At 37.0% G+C, this 23,879-nt stretch overlaps 1 protein-coding gene across 1 annotated transcript in view; it reads right to left on the reverse strand.

The window, feature by feature from the left end:
• The window catches only part of CADM2 (cell adhesion molecule 2), a 563,702-nt gene that overhangs the window by 470,029 nt on the left and 69,794 nt on the right, over positions 1–23,879 (reverse strand). The window lies entirely within an intron of this gene.

Here is a 23,879-nt window from a genome sequence, read left to right on the forward strand (position 1 = left end):
AAATCTTCACAGACATCCCACTGCTCCTGTTTGCTCGTGTCATCCTGCTGCCAGCCCTGGGTTTCACTGCTGTTGGTTTGATGCCTTTTTACACAGATCAGCCCCAATTTCCTTGTTGACCACTTCCACTGCACAGCAGGGCCAGAAATGCTGCCTGCTCTTCTGTTTGTGTCTGGTTCTCTTTTTATCAAGTTCACACCCTTTCAAACATTTCCATGCAAGACCACCAGAGCTATAAAAAACCCAAATTATATCAAAGTTTTATACAGGGAAATAGCTTTGACAGATAAATGCTTTGATATTTTTTTCCCAATAATTGGAAAAACTTAAATTTTGAGGTCCTTTCTTTCAAATGGTTTCACATATGAACATTTCGGGTATGCATAAATTTTTGAAAACACATGACCAAATGGGTTCAACTTCAAAACAAGATGAAACAAACAAAAAAATACCCAACAAAACAAAAACCAACCTGCCTTTCTGCTGAATCAACTTCCTACTTTGTGTACATTTTGGTGAGCCAGCTAGTAAAAAAGTTAGTTTCCTATATGTGAAAGTGACAAGTATGCCTGTCACTTCACCTTATACTCCTTATTCTCCAATTTACAACATTTCTGCACTTTTCTGTTGTCCAAATTCTTGACATATCTGTAACAATCCCTTCTCCTCCCTCCTACTTTTAAAGATGGGTTCCAATCACTGGCCAGGTTACTTTTAAGATCTTTCAAATTTAAGATCTGAATAGATGAAACATAAATATAAATAAATCTTCAATAAATAAACAGATCTTCCACAGAAGAAGAGCTGCCACCACCACAGATTGTATGTGATTACTTGGCCAATCCTGTGAATTCCCCAAAATAATTTGTTGCAATGTATGAGTTGTGCCAAGAGATTTGATTGGCAATTTTTTTTTGCTCTTCTTGCTATTTAAAAGTATCTGTGTTCAGTCTAAAAGGAATTCACACTCCACAAGCAGAGCACAGGCTGAAAAAAAATCCCCATTCAAAAAACCCAAGCAAGAGAATTCCAAGAAAAATAAGCCAAAGTTACTAGAGAATGAGAATTACAGAATCTTCTACTAAGGAAGGAGGTTCTGTCCCCCACTGCCTGTCACAGCTGAAACTCACCACTTACAAGCAGCCCATCCTCCTTTTTTCCTTTACTCATCTTCACTTCTCTACATACAAATTTAATAAGAATCTAAAATTTAGTGTTCTCTTCTGCAATTTTGATTATTTTAACCTGGTTTGACACTACCAGCATACTTACCTGCTCTCTCATGTGATTACTATAACAACTCTACCTTTTTTTCCACTCCATTTGCAGTGACTATTTGGACCTAACATGTGGTTTATTCCCCATCCCACACCTGCCTCTCACAAAAAGCAGCCCAGCTGATTGGTTTATTTTATTTCTGCCACAGCACATGGCCTTCAATGGTTACCTGCATCTCATGCCAAGTTAGTTCTAATATTGTGTCTCCCACACAGAAAAAAAAGAAACCAAAAAAACACAACACCAAAAAAAACCCAACCAAACAAACAAAAAACACTAAAAACCAAACCTTTATCACGAACTGAGAATCTGTAACTTCAATGAACACTGAATAATAACTAAAGGAATTTTCAGACTGCAAATATATATGCATGTTCGTGCACATAAAGAGATACTTTAAAAAATAAAGTAAGAATGACAAGCTTCCATTCTGAAATGTCTACATAGATTCCAAAGACAGAGATAAACTATAGCTAAAAATCAGAGAAGACAGTAATTTTGTTCAAAAAAGTCACGAAATCAGGGTGGAATTGTGCAAGTGGGGCACCATTAAATACTGTTAGCTCGGTGCCAAATTCATTGAAAATTCTGACAAATTTGAAAATCTCAATTGAAAATTCCCTGACAATACACAGACACACACAAAAAATGTAAAGAATCAACTGAATTAGTAACCATGCACAGTTCCAGGAAAACAAGCATTGATGCCAACTTCCTATAATGCCCAACAGTTCAACCATGAAGTAAAACAATAAATTAATCACTGCCTTTCCAATTCTCATTTCCTTCCACTATTTGAAAGGAGAGGTCTTAGAACTAAAGGCCATAGGGGAAGAGCCAGTTTAAGGCTGAATGGGTCTGAATCACTGAATACCAACAAATCAATTCAAGTGGACCAACAGAAATTCATTGCCCTTTAGTTGTCAAGCCACTTCAAGTTACCTAAAAAAACACCCCATGGATTTCAAAAATATATTTTAGTCTCAATTTTCATTTTTGTTCAATATTTCTATAAGGTTAAGATACTCTATGACTAAAAGGTAATAAACATAACATTTTAATTTTATGAAAATAAAATCTCTGCCAAAAGAAATCAACATTTTATGTTCAAAACAGGTGCAGAAATTAAAGCACAAATTTTTTCTCACTTCAACAGTATTTGAGGAAAATTAAAAGCATGGAATCAAAATATGCAGAAATATTTTTACACGTATTAGATCAAATCTACATTTCTGCTAATGTTTTCTTAACTGTATTTTCCTACATTGCTTTACGTCTGAATTTTAACACTTTTACATATCTGAACTTAGATGCTCTTCTTGATTCTTTACAGGAACTGTGGAAATACCAAGTCCCTAAAAACCTCCCTCTGCAGTTCCAAGTTTGAAAGTATTTTTTCTCAACCAAAAAGGTGAGTTGAGCTTTTTTTTCCCCTTCACAATACTCCAGATATAGATTTCCAGCCCTGTCAACAGCTTCACAGATTACTTTTTTTTTTACTGTGTTAAAGACAGTGCACAGCAACTGCAACAGAGCAAAGCTGATGTTACACACCTCCTTTGCACCTGTGCCTTTCATGCAAAGCACTCACCATGCTCAAGAGTTAGACTGCATGAATATCATTATCACAGAGTCTTTATGCCATTTAGCATGCAGGCATCTCATGTATTTCTGGTTTAGTAACCACAACAGGTGAGAACAAGCTTCAGCAAACACATTTGTTTGCCTTCAAATTAGAAGTTGAACTGCATTAACATACTGATATGACAGAGATAATTCAAAGACTCATCATGCCTGAAACTAAATTCATATTCCTTTAGAGTCTTGTGACTTAGGAAAAAAATAAAAAACTATTCCATGATGAATTATTCCAACTTCTAGCTATTTATGTTTTACACAGGGAGGGAGAAAGGTGCTACCAAGATGGCAAACCTTCAGTTCCTTCAGGGGACCTGCAAGCCATAGGTACACACCAATGCCTCCACGAGCACAGGAGTAAAACTACCTACAATAAACATTTTTAACAGGCAAAGTGCCATCTGAAATTTCCTAAACAAAGTCAGACAACACGAATCGCTTCAAATCACAAATGCTACTGATTTTGCAGGACAGTTTAAAAAAAAATGCTGAACTTAAGTTTTATAAATTCTCTGGGTTTTTTTCTGCTAAATTACACAAATGCTGTTATCTTAAAACAAAGACATGAAAAATTCTTTAATGAGCGTGAAGCATAATAAAAATATTATCTTTTGTGTTTGGACTACTAACTAATCACGTAAAATTTCTATTTGTAACTGACCTGAAATACTTTTAAACAGTCAGTTTTACTTGTATGGGATTATTTGGGATTTGCTTGGTTTTGTTTGTTTGGGTAGGCTTTTTTCTCATTGGTTACTTTTTGTTGTTGATGGGTATGGGGTTTTTTAGATATTTTAAATCATCTCATTTAACCTTCTTGCTACTGCTTTCATATTTTAGGTACTGAAAAAACAATCAAATCATACTTCCTTTTATAACAAGCTACTGGTTCAGTTGATAGAGCTCAAAATATTAGAGAAACAAAATCTATTAACAGATTGGGCAGAATAATATTATGTCATTGGGTACACCAGGTCATCCATAGTTTTACTGTTATAAAATTACATAACATGTTAAGGAAAAGCAATTTGCTCCTATGTGCAAATTTCTCATATACATATTTCAATTTTTTAGGAGCAGTTTTCTCCTATACAAATTACTCATATACATTATTTCTCATATACATATGTTGTCAATTTTCTCCTATACAAATTACTCATACATATTATTTCTCATATACATATGTTGTGTTATCAACATTTCTCTTATGTTGATAACACAATTGGTTGTCCACAGCCACAAAAACTGGGCACATTGTGATACTGAAATATTTTTCCTGATGAATATTTTAACAAATAACTAACTTTGTTTTTGTAGTTTTACTTCAACTACTAAAGAGGTACCAAGTGGTTGACTTGGACGGCCCTCATTTCACCAGATCTTGTGTGTGAAGGAAAATCAACCCCTAATTTCTTTTGTCGCGGGTCTTGGTAACCTCTTATCCCTTCCACAGACAATTAGTGACACCTTCCATTCCTTCAAATTTCTGAAGCTTCTTCTTAATAAATTCTTTATTACATGCATATGATGTTCTAAAAGATTAAAACACTCAACTCCAAGAATTCAAAAAGGAAGTGAACAGATCTCTACTGTGGTGCCTGACAGCCAAGCAGTGTAGAATTACAATGGATGCTTCAACTTGCTGTTGTAAATCAATTAACAATGTTATCAATAGTGGTAAAGCAGATCCATATACATTATGTTTAATATTTGTTTTTAAGAGCCAGTTTTCCTTTTACTTTTTAAAAGTTAAAAGCTATCTAATGTCTGAGATAGGGAAAAACCCACCAGTTTTCAACAAAAAATTATTGAAGTTATTTTAATATCAGCTTCATGGTTCCTGCATGTAATGTAATGTTGACAGTAATAATGATGAATGAATGTCACAATTCCCACAGTGCTTACTTTCAAGACATGTGCTATTTTGCCACCTTCCATGAGAAAAAAAAAATCCAGTACAAATACAATTTTACATTATGAAAAACTTTTTTCCTCATAACTCCTGGAGAAGTCTCGATTTGAATCGAGATTACACTTTGGTCCCTGAAATTCCAACATCGTGAAGCAATGAATAAAAGTAAATGAGAACAACTTAAGCCCCCCCGGCTCCACAAATACTGGAAACATGGTCCTGGTGGATGTACTCACTGAGGGATTTATCAGAATGACAGCCCACCGCTGGACACACACAAGTCTGGTGAGCACACAAGAAAGGCAGGCCCTGAATAATAACCTCCCACCCAGGCATCTATCACTTCAAGTGCCTTCCTCACCTCCCTCCCCTCCTCACCCTTCTAACCCTCTCCCATACATCTCTCCAACCTCCACACAACACTCTGTAGAGAAAAAAGAGAAGCACCCAGAACTCCCAAATCTCAGGGTTCTTCTCCTCTTTGGTTTGCCCAAATGAACAAAGTAAAAGGCATTTTGAATCAGCTTCCATAAGTGACCTGGGACTCTCTGCACAACAGCTGAACTTCAGAGATGACACAAGAAACACCCATGAGACAAGAGGCGAAGTGCTCGGGTAACAAAAGCAGCTCCTGGTAGCCCAAAGTCTCCGTTTCTTCCATTTCTCTCCCAAAGTTACAAAACAGTCTTCTTAATTAAAATGAGTTATGAACAAGTGTTTCCAGAATGCCCTGAAATGATCAGCGATTGCAAAGTCTGAGAAGACAAAAAAAAACCCCAAACAAAATACCACACCACAACACAAAAAAAAAAAAACCCAAAAAAACCACAATCCAGCCAACAACAACAAAAAACAGAACAATTTCTTTTTCCTTCATTTTCCTAATACATTAAATGAGAAGTTGTAACAAAGCAGTTTGTTGAGGCTCAATTAACACTCAAAGAGGTACAGAGCAGCACAGAATAAGGTATTTTCTGGAGGATTTTTGGTTTTCGCGAGGCTTAGGGTTTTGTTGCCCTTCCCTTTTTTTTTCCTTGTTTTGGTTTGCTTCTTTGGGTGGTTTGTTTTGCTGGGCACCTCTTTTTTGAGAAGTTGGTATTATATGGATTCTCCTAATTACCCTTGGCCAACCAGGGACATCATCTTTAATTAGTAGCTTGTTTACTGCCAAATTAAATATATTCTGTTCCAATGGCATTTCCATATATCTATCATTCTTGGGCATAAAAATATATGCTGTTTTAAAAACATATAAATTAAAAATATAAATTATTATTAAAATTATAAAATTCAACAAATATATGATTGATATTATTTCAGAATATATTGATTGAAAAATTTCTATTAATTTGCTATATAGCCTAGCATCTTTCATGGTATTTTCTTGAAATTTATATGTGTCTATGCATATATAATGAAAGATAACTCATTTTACAGCTTTTTTGTAAACAGGTAGGAATGTTCATTGGATACAAGACATTTTGGAGCAGTGCTTCTTAAGGAATTATAGTCTAACATGATATTTGACTGAATGCTACAATTATGAACAAAACACTTTATACTGAACAACCATTTCAGAGTTTTCTGCGTGACATGGCTATTTATATACAACGTTAATTTTAATGAGCGATTCTGTCATGGAAAATAAACATGTTTTCATGGTTCAATAAATGAGTCTGTTGATTAACCAAATCTGACAGATTTTAACCTCTAATGTTTTAATCCTCTGCCTCTATCCACAATGCAACTTCAGCTAAGCTAAATATTGAATTTTATAAGAATAATTTTTGTTCCTATTATCTGGAAAAAACCTTTACGGACCACCTTTTGCAAATAACAACACATTAAAAGTTTATAAAACAAATTTGAGAACATATATTCCAACTGCCAGTTTATAAAATTCAACTGAATTAATTTTGTATTTTTTTTAAACAGGAACACATTATACATTCCAATTATCAACAACAAGACAGCACAAAACACTATCTCCAGTAATGCAGGGACATTAAAAATACCTACAAAGTCTTATCAGTGATAAGTGAGAATTTGCATGCGAACCAAAATGGAGGAGTCACATAACTCATCCATTCTGATAAGCCTATTAAATTTTCTCCTTTTTCCAGTTTTCAACTTAAGAGACCAAAGGAACAACAACAAGAAATTGGTCTGTAGAATAGCATATCACATCTGCTACCAGTAGTAGGCATGCAATCACTGGGATTTTCATTATATTGAAAATGCCAAATAAACCTCAATATAAGTACAGGTTCCATTTGTTAGAACATAGCCACTATCACAAGAGCTGAAGATCAAATCTTAAGCCCACTGGAACTGGGAGGATCATTTACCACTTTGAAGGTAAATTTTCTAATCCTTTAATTTATTCCTCCTTCCATTTTAAGAACTTGGTGGCAAGTTTCATTTTACTCCTGCGAATCCTATTAAGTTGCATAAGTTCCCTTCTACAACAAGGTAAAAACATTTTAAACTATTTGCAATGAAAAAAGTTTTGGTCTTATCTTTACATGGAGGGTTTCCTTCAGAGCTGCAGGAATTCAAAAATCCGTAATTTTATTTCTATTTTCTTACCAGAGTAACCCAAGCTAACAGGACAGGTGCTGAAACATTTCCAAAAGCACTCCACCTATTTATTCTTCACACCTTACTCCTAGCCTTAAAATGTTCTGGTATTCTATGAGGCTTTTTCTGATCATTTAGAAGGGCAAATGTTAGTCAGATTTTCATCTTTTAAGTTTTATAAACATATTCATATGACCAAAATTAAAAATAAAAGAAACAAAAAGATATTCTTCTATATTCAGGTAAAGGCTTCTCAGGATCGACAAAAGCTATATAAAATAAATAAATAAAATTTAAAATACATAAAAAGAAAAAAAAAATAGTGATGACAGACCCCCATGCTTTGCCAACTTGAAATTCCCACTCAGGAAGGGAGGCTGATGCTGCTGATAGCTGTGCTCTGTACCAGCACACAGCAGCAAGGCTGTGTTTACTCTGAAGGGCTCTCTGGTTTTTTTATTAGCACTTGAGGAAGTGAAGCTGGTTCATAGATAACATGGTGATCTTTCAATTGACAAAATACTTCGTAGAGCTGCATTCATGAAGAGAAAGATGCAGAAACAATTACAAAAACTAAGATTGACAGAGCAGTTAATCTTATGCTATGTTATATAAACCTCCAACTGCACATCAGTCAACTAAACAAGTGCAGAAACCAAACACCTTTTTTCACCCAGCACACAATTTTTTGATGCAAACTTAGTGCAAATGATTGTTTTCTCTGCTTAATAAATGAAATCTTCAATTTTTCTTTTTACTGCAGCATGCTTTGGAACTACACAACCAACTGAGGATTTATCTAGTACAAGAAAAACAACTTGCTTTAAGGCTCATTAAGCAATACTTTGAAGACTGACAGTCCTGCTCACCAGGTTACAACTGAATGATGCTGTTCATATACTGTTTTGCCTTGGGAGTTTAATAACTTTTCTGGAGCTTTCTTGGCTTTCCTGCACAGAAAATGCAAGCACCACAGTCCTACAAAAACTGTGAATGTATATTAATGGGCAGATTTTGCTTTTGAATAGCCACCAATCTATACTAAGTGGTCGAAGTATGGGTGAAGTGGGAATTCAGAGCAACAGTTACTCTTCTTAAGTAGCATAATTTCCTCTGCAAGGAACAGACTGAAAACCAATCTCCACATTCTCAATCATGCATTGACAGGCGCCCAAAAAAGAAACAGGCTAAAACACCAAAGTATTTTGTGACAGGCAGCTCTGCATTATCCCCACTTAAAACAACTTGCTGCTCAGTTACACACATGTAATTGGTATGAATACTCATTAAGCAGATGTCTGCATTAATTTCTATATTATCTTTCTGAGTTTGTGTTTGGGCAACTGTGGTATTCTAAACCTGTGAAGCTCACAATAATTGCTTAATTTATGAATAAGCACTTGGAAATTTAAACTAGTCGTCAGAGATTTTTTTTTCCATCATAGCTAAGATATGATCTAGTGAATAAAATTTCTTTGTTCCTCTTTTCGACATACTTCATAGCTGCACAGTACTGTCACAGCCTTCTCAGGTGCCTCTCTTCCAGGTCATGGTGCACACCAGTATGTTTCATCTCTCCTGAAATGGAAACCTTTCCAAAATTAACATCTTCATTATCCTGTTGTGCAACTACCCTATTCTTAATTTATGACTTTCCAAGGTAGTGTTGCTCATGAATTTCCAATGATGTACTGATCTTTCCTTACTTGTTCTTGATTCCATTTCCCTTCTGAAATTCACTAAGAGAAGCTAACATTGGCATTTTTGGACAACGATTTATAAGATAAATATTTAATATTTATAATATTTATTTTAAAATAAAACTAGTTATATTTATAAGGACAACTATTTATAAGAGTGGGGTTTTTTTTCCTCAAACAATAACAGAAGCTAATTTAGACTGATTACTATATCAAGTTATATTCATTATCAAGCTTAGTTTTAATATGGTTTTTTAACCTCTCCTTTCTTAAATATGTTATCCTAGAAATGCTGCCACCCTTGCTGATGGACTCAACTTTGGCCAGCAGTGGGTCCATCTTGGAGTCACCTCTAAAATCAGGCTTAAGGGTTGCACGACTCAAAAAAAATCCCATTGAGCAAGTGTGAGTTGTTTCTACATTCCTAATATAATATTTTAAGACTCCAATAGTCCGATAATTTTGCAGTTTTCCCCAGCAGTTTAACTTTATGATTAGATGAAAAACTATAAAAATGCCCAAACAAGCAATTTTTTTTTTTGAGTTCTGAGTCACGTCCATTCTTTTCACATTCTGCCTTAAGGCTTTACTACATACCCAAGGTCTCAACACTAATAGAATTTAGTTTATCACACAATGAAACAGTTTTCCCCTTCACCTTCAGAGCTGTGGCATTTAGAGAAAAACATCTCCAGTTAAAAAGATCAAAGCAGTTCTGCCTGTAATTGACCACTCCCTTGAAGTTTACAATTCACACACAGTTTGAAAGTTTATGCCTGTGGAAGAGACAGAAAAATCCCCTTCCAAGGCCACAGCCAGAGTCCCATTTTGGGGTCTCTGGCACATACAGGTTACCCAAACTGCCTAAATTACCCCCTGCTGGGCAACACAAACACATCTTGGTCTTTTATTTGAGTTAAATATTGGAGGATATTTAATGGACGAAAACATATAAGCCATCTTAATTTTTTATTTTGCATGAAACCAAGCCTTGAAATCCAGGCTGAAAAAAAGAGCTCCATATTTGTGAGTTCCCTTCAGAACTAAGGGTTCCTCTGGTAAATCTCAATAAAGAATTAGAAACCCTTTTGAATGCCTCTGATATGAAGCCAACTCCTAGCAAATTAAGAATTTCAAAATGGGGAACAATATAATCTGAACATGAAGGAAACATTAATTAAGAAGTAGCAAGGAAAAGTCATCCAAAATCAATTCAAGGAAAATTAAACAAAAAAAGATGGAAAGTCAATGTTCACATTAACGTTGCAGTGGTAGTGTTCTAGAATGATAAAAAAAAAAATAGTCCCCAAAGCAAGCTGCTTTTAAGTGAGGAAAGTGTTAGACTAATGTACAACAGATTCTGACAGTGCCTGACACAGAACATTGAAAAACCACATTTGACTTAAATAATAAACCCATGGAATACAAGAAGTGAAGACTGAATAAACATTATCGCTCCACTTCTGCAGTAATAACCTCCATGCAAGCAGCCACCTACCACAGCTCTGATGTCAATTCTGCTCCCCAATGGCTCATGGCTCTGACAGAAGAATGGAGGCCATTTGGCATTATTAAACCCTCCTCCAGAAATAATCTTTTTTATCATTAGGGCACATGGAATATGAAAAAGCCACTAAATCAAAGAGGGACAACACTAATACATCACACCTACATCCATAATTTTACTGACTTGCTCACATGAGAGGGTTTTGTTTACAGAAAACAAACCAAAAAGCCTACCACACAGCATGCCATTTCAAATTCTTGAAATTATAGGGAACCAAGTATTAGACTTACAAAAAGAACAGTACAGCAAAACATAACTTATGAAAACCACAACATTAGAAGTTATTATTAAAGAGGTCGATTTAAAAAACAAAATCACTGTATACAACAATATAATATGTTCCCATTATATTTGATGTACTGCACACAGCAACAAGTGCAAGTGCACTCAACCACTGTTCCTGTCTGGTGTGGATTTAGCTGTGCTCCTACTGAACACCTGAAAAGGTTTCCAAAAGACACTGAAAGGAAATCAAGTCAAATAGGATGCACTGTTCTACAAACAAAACAGTTAGACAGGTTCTCAAACAAAGCCTATTTGAGTCAGGAGTCCTTTTATATTCAGGTAAAACACTGCTAATAAATTCAAACCACATTTCTGCAAATGGTTCAATTTAGTCACTGCCTTGAACACCACACTGGCAGACAATAGTATGGATGCAGTTTAGCTTAAGTAAGGTACCACATGGAAGCATCAATCAATAAATAGCCTACTGCTAAATCCATCCCAGCAAGAACTCTTTCTATCCTGCTCTGCAGCTCCTGGGCTCCACTTGGACAGAGGAACTAACAGGTCTGCTTTAATAGATCCCAAACTAATCTGACCGGGAAGGGAACGCAGAAAGGGGCTGTTGCCCTCACAATACCCATAAAAAGGTTTTGACTTGTGTGCTGGTTTTGGCTGGGGTAGAGTTAGATTTCTTCCCAGGGGCTGGTATGGGGCAGCATTTTGCTTTTGGGCTGAACATAGGGTACATAACATAGAGATGGTTTTGTTGTGTCTGTGCAAGGCTTGCACAGGGCCAAGGCCTTCTCTGATGGCAGGGAGGCTGGGGGTGCTTGGGAGGAGACACAGCCAGGACAAGTGCCCCAAAGCGATATTCCAGACCATGTGACATCATGCTCACTGTATAAGCTGGAAAAGAGGAGCAAGTTGGGGACATTTTAGTGATGCCATTTGTCTGCCCAAGCCACCCTTATGTGTGATGGTGCCCTGCTCCCTGGAGGTGCCCGAACACCTGCCCAGCCACGGGAAGTGGGGAATCAAGGCTTTGTTTTGTTCTGCTGTGTGTGAAGCTGTGGCTCTTCCCCATTAAACTGCCTTTACCTCAACCCATGAGTTTTCCAGCTTTTACCTTTCAGATCCCCTCCCTGATCCCACTGGTGGAGGAACAAGCAAGTGGCCGTCTGGGGTGAAACCACAACACCTCTATAAAAACAAACCACCCAAAAGAGGAAATGCCATGTACTGTAAGAACACTGCAGTTTGGGGCTATAAATAGAAGTCTTCTCCCACTGGTTAGTTTACTGCACTGAGAAATAAAATCTCACAGGGTTCCTAGGTTTTTTCCAAGATTTTCACAAATCAAAGCCTCAAAACAGGAGAAGGAAAGAGGGAGAAGTAACTTCACCGGCCAACACTTGAGCTTCAGCAATGCCTACTGAAAAATCCCAGATTGGTGCCCCCCAATCTTATCAAGTAGGTTTTTAAAAAAGAGGTTTAGAAAGCCTCCTACTGAACCAATAACAGGTTTGGTTTGTTTCAGAGACTTCTGTCCCAAACATCAGCAATTTTCCTTTAAGGCCTGAGATGCCTTAGTATTCCAAAAAAAAAAAGAAAGAACATGCAGCCTCATGCTGAAAAGCTTTCTGTATATCATTATAGACAAAAAAAACCTGAGCTCATTCTTGAAGTTCTGCTATGAATTCTGTGCTACCTATGAAATCCTCTCTTGGATCAAGCCAGCAGCTTAGCTGACCCAGTTCTGTCAGCAGTAGAAGCACACCAACTTAACCTCTACCCAGGGTTCCTGTCTTTCATACTCAACTCCTCACCTGGAAGTGCTCAAAACCCAAGTAACCACAGCACCTCACACCATGGCTGTACATGCATGGTGCTGTCACAAGCTGGACTCGATCTCTGAGGTCTTTTCCAAACCTGATGATTCTGTGGTGTACTACAGGTACATGCCCCTGCCTGGGCCTCTTGGTACCTCTCTGTGCCAACTGCCCACAAACTCATCTGATCATTTTTTGCACACACTGGCACCATTTCCTACAAACATCCTGTGGCAGCAACTTCCAGAAGGGCAAAAAAGAGTGTAAACACCAATACTTTTTTTTTCCCCATCTGTTTTACACATCTCTGCTCATTTAATCAGATGTCCCCAGTACTGATACTATTTCCCAATAAGTTCTGCATTTGCCTTACCACTTAAATGATTAAAAACAAAACAACACAATTTTAGTCTTATCCCTCACTAGTCACTCACTTCAGACTAAAATGTTGAGGGTCTCTCTTCACTGGCAGCTACTCCACACCCTTGATAACATTACCAGCTTCTCCCCATTTTCTCTCATTTCACCATCTCTTTCTTGAAACGAAGAGGATACAATTGCTCATTGTGCTCAAGAGGATTTGTCATAAATTTAATATTGCTAAAAAAAAAATGGCCTACATTTTCTTTTTAGAATAAAGCCAATGAAAACCAACGAAACCCCCTAGACTTTCCAAAAGGTAATCTAACTTGACTCCTGTTGTCATTGATTGTCACTGATAGTTGGGACAAAAGAATCAAACTCATATGAACCATATGAGAGAAGAGAAGGTTACTTTGGCTAGACTGTTTTCTTCCCTCTAATTCCTAGTAAGCTCTACAGTTTGGGAGAAAGGAGACTACCACTCTTAAAAACAACAGTAAGATTATTTTTTCCATTAAGAAAAGTAAAAGAAACATGTAACATAACTCCTCTAAACGCATGCCAACTTGAGAAAAGCCTAACACTGCCAGTTGTTTCAGTTCTATCAAGAAGGCCCAAACCAAGCTATCGCACTCAAATTGTTTTCCAATTTCCGAACACACCTTGCACAATAAAATCCTAAAATTTGGTCTTTTTTACAACTTGTCACCTTTTGATGCATGGTAAAAATGCAGTTTTGTAATCGCTTACATTTTCTACTTACTATGAGATTTAAAAGAAGAAATCTTGTGCTTCATGCAGTAAACAGTATTTCAAGTGGTATTACAGACCACTACCACAAGTGTTCCCTTACAAAGCTCTATAGAAAATTGGCTGTCTGTCTTACTGTATGTCCTGAAAAGACAATCAAGTAGATTACATGGGGATAGAATCAACATTACTGAGCCAAAACAGGTAATAAAGCACCAAGTCATTACACTGGTTGGCTGCCAAATACAATTGCTTTTTATCAGGCAAGAATATACAATAACATATCAATTGTCTTTCATTTCCTGAAAGCAAAGGGCTTTCCAATCAAAATTGTGAAAACTGTACACATAAAAACTGTTAAGGCCCAGGAAACCTCATAGTTGCATTGAAGCAACTCAGCAGAGACAATATAAACAGTGACAAAAATACTAACCTACAAATAAAAAGAGAAATCTAAAACTACTTCAACAAGACTTTTCTTGATGAACAAACTCATGAACGGACAAGACTAAATAATGGCCTCTAATCTGGGTATTTCATGTAGCTGCACAAAATTTTGTCAACAGAAGTGGTGTATAATAAACAGTTTATGCCAAGTGAGTATTGAAATCCATTGAAAAAATTGAAACTACTCACTGCTCTGAAATCAATCATATGCTACAGACATGATAAATTCATTTACTTCCGATTGTTGTAACTACTATCACTAAGTTTTATTTTTTTGGTGCTTGAAATCACAAGAGTCCATAGAAAACTCTACAAGCACATGTTTCAGACAGATTTTAAGTACTACTGTCCTGCAGGTGATAAAAGGCAGCATTCACCCCTTAACAGATGGAAAAGCAAAAAAGATCAAGTGGCATTTTCCTAGTCATAGAGAGCAAATTATCCTCATTTACAACATATCAAATCAGAGTGACTTTACTAGATTAAAGCAAATCTTAACATATCTGGGCTACCTTTCTTGTTTCTTCTTTTTTTTTTTTCCCTCTTGCTATTAAATTCACAAAAAAAAAAAAAAAAAAAAAAAAAAGACCAAGCAAGAAACCCAGAATTGACCATAAAAGAGATTCAGTAAAAATTTAATAAAGACAAAAGAGCCATTAGAAAATTTAAAGAAAAAGAAAGAACTCTTGGTCTTTTGCTTTGGCCAGTTTGGCAGATTTTGGGGGTTTTTTGGGAAAGAAATGCTATACCACTAGTTTATGCATGCATAATTTCTGGTGCCTTCCAACACAGAATGTGTACCCACTTGAGTTTGTGGTAATGAGACCTAACAAAAATAAACTCCTTGCTGTCACAGCTACAATATTAGAGCAAAACACATTCATTCAACAGCACAACAAGGTAATGATAATACTGCTGTGAGGTTTTTTTTTTTTTTAAATAGCATGAGTTCACCATGATCTATGAGGTAACTTTGAAGTTTCCAGATCACAGTTTGAAGAAATCAGGAAAAAAGCAAACAGGACAGACCTAAACACTTGGCTGCAAACTTCATCAATGCTTGAGATTTTTGTTATCTTCTCCCCAAATAAAAAAAAAAAACCCCAACAGAAATGCATATTCTATCTCATAGCTATGAATTCACTTAAGCATAAAACTGAGAACATATCCTTGACTGCCATGAAGTCAATAAAGACTGCCTTCTCTTCTATAAATTTGACTGATTTATATTAATACAAGCATGATGTAATTAAAGAGCAAACTGAACACACTGTTCTATTTAAAGCTCCCCATGCTAGTCATGCTTATGCTCTGTGCCTCTCACTACCACATATTTATAAAAAATCAGACACTGACAAGTACCCAAACTGTAAGCTGCCCACTGTCACACAGACTTGGTAACTTCTCCAGAGGTACTCCACAGATCCACCCAGGTGTAAAGCTCAAAACATCAAGCTGAGCAAACTGAAGTAATTCAGCCTCCTCTAGATTTAAACCCTGTTAGAAAAACCAACAACTTCTTCTACGAACTCTTCCACCTCAACATACTTCATTCCCACCAGCTTCCCCATCATCCTCATCTGTTCCACCACTCATAATCACACCCTGAACTGTAGCACCAGCTGCCTGCCACAGTTAACTCAAAAATACAGATGTGCTCAATGATTTACAATCATGGATAGAATTAGCCAGCAACAAATACAGCCAACAACCATGATCTCTGCTAAAACTAAGGGGAGTATTTATTTTCTCTCAAATTTACACCAGTTCACAAGGTGACCAAAGAAACCAAGCAAGGCATGAAAGGGAAAGGACTCAAATGGCTGAGTTGCATGAACTTCACTTCCAGAGTCACTGGCAGGAAAGAGTAAAGAACAAACAAAACCCAACAGAACGAACGATCTTCTTAAATTTGTTTTACAACAAGAAATTTCATCAGTAAATTAGTCTCTGACAAATTCACCTTAAAAAAGCCTGATCAAAAGAAGAAACCCCCCCCCCAAAAAAAAAAAGATAAAAATGTCTCTAATATGGACAACCAAGTACTATTCTTCCATTCAGTATTTCTGCTTGTTTACTGAATTTGTCTTCATGAGCTGCAACCTGACCAGAAGCATTTAAGGAAAAGACTCTCAGAAAAGTCTCACCCATGTATAGATTAAAAAACAAAAAAATAAAAATTGCATTAATCTGTAGCCATGCAAGCCAAATCCACACAACCAACACCAAAAATGACCTAAAGCCCCAAAAACTGCAACTAAGCACAGTGAGGAAATGCTACCTCCTCCATCTTCTGGCAAAATATAATCTAAAGCCACTTCTCAGTAAGGCAGATGCTATTAAAAGAAAAAAGGGGGGGAAAGCCTGTCACTGTATGAACACTTCCATTTCAGGAAGCTAGGACTCAATTCCCAGCACAAACTCACATATAATTCAACACCAGATCAGCTTCTCAAATGTAGTTTATAGCATTATGACTAAGGGGTGGTTGAATTGATTTTCAATTCACGTCAGAAATCAAGTTAACCTCTGCCTCCCAGCAGACACGTACATCCCAGTAAAGCAGGAGAAAAATACCTAAAGATTTCTGTATTTAACAGAAAGCCCAGTTGCTAATGTAGCAAAAGAAAAGAACATCACTGTACAAGTACAATCTTCCTTCCAGAGATTCTGCAAATAACACATTTTCCAGGATGAGAGTGTGCTTTCCCCCATGATGAGGACCCAGCTATGATATATTTCCCACTTTCAAACATAATAATGCAATAATAATAATACTGCTATTTAAGTAAAGCAGAAACAAAATGTTTACTCCTGTTTTCACAGTCCAACCACCTCCATCCTTGATGGGTCACCTGAACATAGTCACAATACATTATTCTGACCTCTCAGGCAGTCCAATGTCCTTGGCAGCATCACCAACAAGGCCACAGATGTGTCACACTTAACTACAACTCAATGTCCCAGCTCAATTTTGCACTGGGACTCAGTAAACAAACAAATAAAAGGATGAAAACCAAAGGACAAAATATTAGTGTTTTCTACACATTCAATATGACTGTGGTAATGGAAGTGTGGCTGTCCAACAAGCAGAATAAGTAAAAGCTAATAAATTAAAAGGATTTACTTGCAAAATACATCTCAAACTGTGCTTTTGATACAGCCTATCCTAAGTAGTAAAAGATGTAGTACAAAGTTTTTCCCCTCACATGTCATAGGAAGGTCAGTATTAGCAGTGAATAGGAGCTTCAATTAAAGGTCCAATTTACTTAAGAAGTGTGATAATCACACATAAAAATTGTAGGTATTTCTGTGTAAAATAATATACACTGAATAAATGCTCTTGAATTTCATAACCACTAGACAGAGTATGAGAACCATTTGAAGGCCAGGCTATTCAAAATATTAAGGTTCAGAAAAATCCAAAAGTATTAGTGGGCTTTCCAATATATTATTACTATTCCTGTTATTTACCAAAGGGTTTTACTTCTCTTGAGAAAATAAAAGTCAGACTGTGGCTAAATCACTTAACATCTCCCATGCTGGAAGATCAAATCTCTGCTCAGAACCAAGGTTTTCTCATTTAAAAAGAAAAAAGTTAGCTAAGAACAGGACTTGGATTATCAGTAAATTACCTCTGCAGAATTAGCTGAATGTTGCAGAAAAACATGCTCTCAAAAACTAAATTTCTGAATAGAAAAAAAAAAAGCAATTGATGAGACTGAGTTAATGGCACTCTCTTTTTCAGGGAATCCACAACCACAGACCCTAACTTTAAAATAATTGCTGTCTCTTAATACTTCCTAAGTTGCCTGATTAAATCTAAATAAACTCAGAAATAAATGTCATCCTTACCTATAAATCACCAACTGATCAAAACCATTATTTATTATTTGATAGCCATTAAATCTTAAGAGATAGTCCATGAACGAACAAGAGCTATACAAATGAACAATACACTGAATGTACATGTTTTAAAGTAAAGTTCCAGGCAGGATTTAGTAACATTCTGTTTCAGAGTGGGAAAATTGATTAACTCTTGAGCAAACACAGTAAAGCACCACTTCTTTTATATGTGATTACATTTTTTTTTTTCAATGGTGTGTTTTCTTCCAGAAATGAGTATAATCTCCACTGATATCAAAGACAGCTTTATTTGTTATGTCATAGGCAACATCACAGTCTTATTCTTTCAATAAACTATCTCCAGGGACAAAACAGTATTTTTGACCTTTACCTATCTTTTGAGATGGATACAAAGCTGCAAATACTGCATCACTGTGTTCTTGGTAAGGGTTGGCAGCATGCCTTTTTCTAGGTAAACTAAAAAGTTCATTAACGTTAGGAGAAATTAGAGAAGAAAATAAACAAACATCATTCATCACCTTAATACCACTATCCTCACCATAGTATAAACTCTAGATATCCAAACACAGAACACACCAAATTACCATGAACCCCCCCACCCCAAACCAACATATCAAAAAGCTGATACAGAATTGAATCTCATTCAAGACCCTGTGTTAATTTATGGTACATTTCAATGTTTGAAATAAGTTTTAACTTTGGGGATTTTACGCCTTTTTTTGATAGGGCTTACTACTTTCATAAAGGTTTGGTAATGACTCAGAACAATTGGCATGTGCTCTAAAATTATGAAAATAAGCCTCTACTGCCTCTTTTTTCTCTTGGAGAAGACTAAAAGACAATCAGCACTCATTTATCAACATTATCTGAAGTTTGTTTGCTTACACAACACCTACAGCAAAGTTACAAGGAAGCCAGTACTTGTGGGCACTTTAATTTCTTTGCATTTGTATCTGATTGCTGTTACATAGGCTGAATTCACATACATGATTATATATGAGTAGTTGTCTTATCTTTATACTACAAGATATAATGACAGTTACCCAAAATTGCATCCTAAAATTTAAGCTCAGAAACATTAATGAAACCTCACTGGAAAGGGCAGGTAATAGAGCATTCAGAGTGCTACCTGATGGTTTATTTCCCATCAATGTATTCCATTAGGAACCTTAGCAAAAAATATCAACACACAAGAAAAGCAAAAAAATATCAACACATAGTGAAAACCCCAAGCTTCACTCTACAAATTAAAGTCTGACCTATTATGAAAAGTCCTAAAGCGTTTTTCTTCACTGTTGCCTAAACATATCTTCTAGTAAAAACAACCTTGTTTTGACACAAGAGGCAGGAATTCTTGGTCTTACCTGGATTTTTTTTTTTTTTTTTTTTTTTTCTGCTATTTCTATGGCAAGGATACAAAACTTGCTCCTCCTATTTGCACATACACCTCTATCAAGTGCATCACCAGCAGGGCACAGTTTCTGCACATTCCTTGGGGATTATACAAATTTGGAGAGTCTGTTTTACTGCTTTTTTTGACAGTGCAACTCCATGCAAAAGTACACAAACATGGAACTGATTGTTTGTGTGTCAGTTCTCCAGCCAGCTTAGCAGGAGATCTCCTTACATTAATCCCTTAAAAGCTGCTTAGGCAAAAAAAGCACTCCCTCACCTCGAGTTGTTTTAGACAAACAAACACAAACTCGAACTCTGTGGACCTCTTTACAAGCTGCCTGACTGTCATCCACTGAAACTCTTGCTGTGACATGAAAATTTCAGTTCAACATTGCAAGTCAGGTCCTTTAAACCATGGAGCTGATGTCTATTGTGAGCCATACAGAAATTGTTGTTCCTTTTTAAATGATGCTCAGCAGCAACATGGAAATGTGGCAGAAGCAGGATGCCATCTCAGCCTCCCACCTTTCTAGCTACAAGTGTCTGATAACACTTTAAACTACCTCATTTTCATCTCTGTGTGATACAGCCTACAGGACTTAAAAACTCTAAGAGAAAGTTATACACTTTTTCATCAAAAAAGTATTTTTATCAAAATTGGTTTTGTTCAAGTACAGCTTGAAAATATTTTCTGTCTAAGTTTCAAAACACTTGACTAGAATTTTTTAGTTTCACTAAAACTTTACTTTTCTGGTTTTCTTTTTGAATTTTCATGAATTTCAATCTATAATGATTTGATTTTTATTCAAAGTTAAATCAAAATGATTCAACATCAGTTACTCAAAAAGACTTCAATACACCCAACACTGAATTATTGGTGTATTATTTCCACGGTAAACAAAATTTTTGCTCTGAATTTGAGTGACAACTAAAAAAAAAACCAGCATTTGCTATGGAACAGGTATTCTTTTCCAACTTATTTTGCCAGAAACAACCATAGAAAAAATAGTGAGTTCCTTCTCTGCCCTCTTAAATCTGCTTCCCAGTTATTCATTCCTATCATCCAAATGCCATTTTTGACTCTGTTCTCTAGATTCTCTGAGCCTCCCAAGAGCATCCACATTTTACAAACTGCTTTTGTATCTGTGGCAAAACTGAGACCCCTGCACCTCAAGTGCCCCATCAAAACCTTTTGCTTCCCCATCCTCAGTGAAGTCTGCAAGACAACAGTTCTGCCATTTTATGAAAGTTAGGTAAAATCATTTTGGCTATAGCTGAAAGACTTCATGGTAAAGGACCTGAGAGAGCAAGACATCATCTGCACTTGACCTAAAAAAAAAAACAAACAAAAAAGGGAAACAACAACTGAAACAAACAACCCCTGAAAGAAACAACATAAACAAAAGAAACAAAACCACTAACAAATAAAACACCACAGGATAAAGCAGAGTATATTAAAGCTATAGCATGAAAGTTGACACTTCCATGTGTAAACACATCATTTTATTTACAGGTACAATTCCAGGCACCTGTCCTGCTCTTTGGAGAGAACAAAAAACACCGATTTACATTAAAGGGTGCCAAATACACACAACAACTAAACCCTAAATAACATATACTCCAGGATTTCCCTCCATTCTTGGAAGCAACCATGGTTCAATTGTCACAGCTCCATAACACAACAGCTCTGCTCAAGGTAAGTGAAGGAGTGGACGTGGGCTCAAGGAGCAAACAAACCCCTGGGCAGGGGAACAGCAGCTCAGTCACACGCTGATGGGCAGCGCAGCCGCCGCCGGCTAACGCAGAGCCACGCTCTGCCAGCACGCAGCACGGCTTGGCTCCCTTCCCAGCTCCACCTGAAATCACCTTGTGCAAGCTGTCAGCCAGCCCTGCTCAGAGAGACATCCTCAGGCAGGGAACCCTGGTACAGCCAGGATTGTTCCCAGCAATCCGGGGAAGAGCAACGGCTGCATCGCACATCCCTGGGATGCAACGTCCACTGGATTTCCCAGCAGCACACAAGGCAAGGGGTTGAGTCTCCCCAAACACACACTGACAGCACAATGTCTTTAGGTCTTTGCGAACTACAATTATTTTGAGAACACTTGTGTGACCCTTCTGAGTTCAGAACCATGAAGATGGCAGCGCTAAACCCACAACAGACCTAATTTCAGGAGGCTTCCTAGCCAAAACATCCACATTTCATACTTACTCTTACTTTAATCATCAGTGCACTCTCCAGCCTCACTGAGGGCCCTTAATTTGTTTTATGTACATTTATATTTGATAAAAGGTATTTTATAATTAGAAGTCCAGAAAGAACCACCAGATCTGTCCCCTCTGAACTCCTGCAGATGACAGGAAATAGTTTCACATAGAGAACGCCAATCCAGTCCAAAATGATGGAAGGAACAAAAGGGGAAAAAAAAGGCCAATTATACCTTTATCACAGCCCAACCACACAGCAGGGCAAGGCTCCCTCAGGCACCTCTCCCCCTCAGTCTGAGAGCCCAGTGGCCACATGGCAGCACATCCATTTTTCTCTGGATCATTCTGGTTCCTTCTCTATTCCCACCCTACTCTTGACCTACCTAAAGGTCAAAATTTCTTTTAACTGGCTTTTGCTGATGCTGTGTAACCTGCTACCAGCCACGTTCATTTTCTGCCTGCATAGGGGACAGAAAACCTGATACTTCATATTTAACTAGTTAACAGCTAGATCCACCCCGGGGTGCCAGGCAAGAAAAGGCATTCCCAAGCCTCAACAGCTCTGAGTGGTGGCACTCAACAGCCCTGGCTCTACAAGCCACTGAGCTTTGAAGGTTTGAGGTCTGAAAAGCAAGCCTACCACTCACACTTGGAGAAAAAACTTGACACTTTTTCACCTGTGCTTAAAAACACCATCTCTGTCTGATCTCAGCATTCATTGCCTCTTCTCATCCCTCCTTTTAAAGCACTGACAGCACAGGAATGTAAACATCTCCCATTTTCTGTGTGGGAGGTTTTCTTTGCTGGTATTCTGAGCTCATCTCTAGCAATAAATTGATATTTATATGCATTAAATGAAGAAAGGGCGTACAGTGTCCAAGAGAGGAGTTTGCTCTTCCTTAGCCTGACACTATGGTCAAGTCACTTCATCTCCCCCTTGTCTCAAAACTGGGGACTATTTTGATAATCGTTTATAAATAGTTGAAGACTCTTAGCAAGCTTAAAAAAACATGAAACATGGTTTTATTATTGAAAAAGGGGATGTTGATAAATGACCATAATATTCAAAATTAAAACAGATCTGATAATGAAAGCATACTAATGCTTAACTAATCTCATTTTCTCTGGTCTGAAATAACTACATCAATGAGTAAGAAGACACAGCTGCAACACAACATTCCTTTTACATGTGCTTGTGCTATGTACTTAATATTGAGTTTATGGGGGGCAGGAAGAGATCAATTTTAGAACATGGCTTTCCAGACAAAAAGAGAAAGTAATAAAGATGGTGAGAATGGAAGGGAATTGACTTATCCTCAGCTTAAAAAAAACCCTCAACAAATCCTCAGTTTGTTGCCCCAAATCCAAAAACTATCACTGCAAATTCCTTCAAAGCAGGAATGTACAGGAGCTGACTTGGAAAAGGTTTAGGTTATCAGACTGAAGCCATGCACTCAGTGGAGCTCAAGGCAAGCCTAGGTCTGCTTCTTCTGACCTGAACACTTCAGGCTGGCTCAGTGAAAAGTAGGAAGGCAAATTAAATCACCATTTGGACTAACACACATGTTAATGGACATCAAACTAATTTGAAGGAACAATGTGCTAAGCCTTAAAATGAAGGAAGAAGCAACCTGTATCTTCTTTCCCCTAGAACTTTACTCCACTTTTAAAACATAAGGGGAGGGGGGAAAACAAAAAAAATAAAAATTAGGAGGCACATGCCTTTCCCTCCAGCAGCCTATGAAGGATTTACAACTATGAGCTAAGAAAATGCTTCCTCCTATTTTATTTGAAATTTATACCCATGGTTTCTTAATCTGATGCCACAAACTTGGTACAAATGTTCCATAAAGTGTGTGCTGAATGAGGAAACCGTGCTGCTCATATTCTTTAGCATATCAGAACTAACCTCTGTTTTCAACTTCTTACTTGTAAAAAAAAAAAATCAATAAAAAAAGGAAAGTTTTCTAATGATTAGGTCACTATCAAAAAAATGCACAGCATGGAAAATACACAGAGCTGTGGTCTGACAGTAAATGCACAGAACCAGGACTTGACAGGTCTGCTAAACCACTGCTGCAGTCTTAGGTTTCCCCACCTCTTCTTAAACATCTGAC

The sequence above is a fragment of the Serinus canaria genome, chromosome 1, assembly GCF_022539315.1.
Source record: "Serinus canaria isolate serCan28SL12 chromosome 1, serCan2020, whole genome shotgun sequence".
Lineage (NCBI taxonomy): Eukaryota > Metazoa > Chordata > Aves > Passeriformes > Fringillidae > Serinus > Serinus canaria.